The sequence below is a fragment of the Phalaenopsis equestris genome, unplaced genomic scaffold (assembly GCF_001263595.1).
Source record: "Phalaenopsis equestris unplaced genomic scaffold, ASM126359v1 Scaffold000174, whole genome shotgun sequence".
NCBI classification, from domain to species: Eukaryota; Viridiplantae; Streptophyta; class Magnoliopsida; order Asparagales; family Orchidaceae; genus Phalaenopsis; species Phalaenopsis equestris.
In genome coordinates this window covers 2,188,080-2,189,806 of record NW_018164616.1, presented here as the reverse complement: position 1 = coordinate 2,189,806, position 1,727 = coordinate 2,188,080, and the positions used below count along the sequence as shown (strand labels likewise).

Genomic DNA, 1,727 nt, shown 5'->3' with positions numbered 1-1,727 from the left:
TAATTAATTAATTAATTAAAGCAGGCCAACCATTACCTCCATCATGGATGACTTTCAGATTATTAGGTGAGTACTCATATTTTTACTATTTCCGTATATAAAAATAGTTCTTTGTAAAATAATAAGTTGGCAATATAGATAAATAACTGTATGATATAAATAATGTTTATTTTTTAAATATTAAGGGCCCTCCTCTAATCTGCTGTCTCTCTGAAAGCCATATACTCTCCTTCAATTATGCAGTGTATGTCTGGCTTTTCTTCTCCCAATCTTCATGCTTTCGAATGCTTCATATGCTTTGCTTTTGTCGGCTTGAGGGATTGAAGCTTTCAGATCACATGATATGCTTTGATTTAATTTGTTGGTGTGAGGGGATGAAGCTGCCAGCATGATCTGTTCAATTATGTCTATACATACCAAGCCTAGCCGGTTCAGTTCAAAAAAAACAACTTTTTTGCTTATAATTTCTCTTTCGTTTTTTTATCATTCTTCTCTTCTGTTTTGCCTCTCAAATATCTTAGCTACTTTTCTTAATTTGCATGTTCTCTCTCTCTCCCTCTATCTCTTTGACCCTGTTTCATATTGGTGTGGTTCAAAGATCAGATCATGTTGCAGCTTCAATCACTCACCATCAACAAAGGGCTCTTTTAGAGTGCGTTGGATTTTCTGATCGTCTGATTTGCATCACATATGGTTCAGATTCTGGCAATTCGTGAGGTATTAGAATGCAAAATTAGATCCATAAACTTATGCACATGTCATGATTTTGAGCTCTTAAATTTGCAGGTTTTAATTTTTGAAGATTTTTCAATTTTGTATGGTAGTTAAAGAAAGTAGCTATGTGATACTGCCTATCAGTGATGATGCAACGTGTAAAATTACTAAGGTTTTCTTATTTATATATTTTGATAACTTCTAATTGGTACATATATTGAAATATGCATATACTTTTAGGTGGTCTTATTGCCGGAGCTAGCCAGTTTATATATATTCACTTATATTTAAAGCTTGCTCGGCAGTCTTACTAGCTACTATTTCCACAAAATGAAAAACATTATAAGGCCAAGGAAACAATTTATCTTCTTCTTCTTCTCTCTCTCTGCTACATATTCATGCAGGAATTGACAAGGAATCGCCAACGATGAGACTGAAATAATTTTGAGCACAGTGAGCATGTCTTTTCATGCGAGTAATTAATATCTTTTCATGATGACATTTAGGTTTTGCAGGTTAAATTTAGTATGTTTCAAATCAAATAAAAATATATTGTATGTTGTATATAGTGTACAGATTCTTATATAATATGTATAATATTGTTGTGTATAAAGTATGGATGCATCAGAATTCTGCATGTAATATTCTCTTCAAAATGAAAAAAAGAAATTATGCATGCCTAATGTTATATTGTATGAGTTTTATGCGTTTAATGTTTTACATGTTTGCTTTTAATGGATGAAGGATTATAATTTGTATATAACATTGTAAATCCTGTTTGCATTATAGGAGAAAAGGTTGTAGTAGTGTCAATATTTAAATAAGAGTTATTTTATATGTTGGATATAATTTGTAATCAAAATGCATTTAATTTATAAATATTGTTCTCGCCTCAACAATTATTATTCGCATTCAATCCTTTTTGATTGATTAAAAATTAGTTGATTAGTCTGAGTTGACCATGCAAATCCTCAAGCATCTATAAATCTAGTTAAAATTAATATATATATATA

At 30.7% G+C, this 1,727-nt stretch overlaps 1 long non-coding RNA gene across 1 annotated transcript; it reads left to right on the top strand.

Moving 5' to 3' along the window:
• Positions 1-205: 205 nt before the first annotated feature.
• Positions 206-1,390, top strand: LOC110022216. The gene is made up of 2 exons (XR_002293744.1): positions 206-717; positions 1,119-1,390. It is a non-coding gene; the product is annotated as an uncharacterized LOC110022216 (long non-coding RNA).
• Positions 1,391-1,727: the final 337 nt, after the last annotated feature.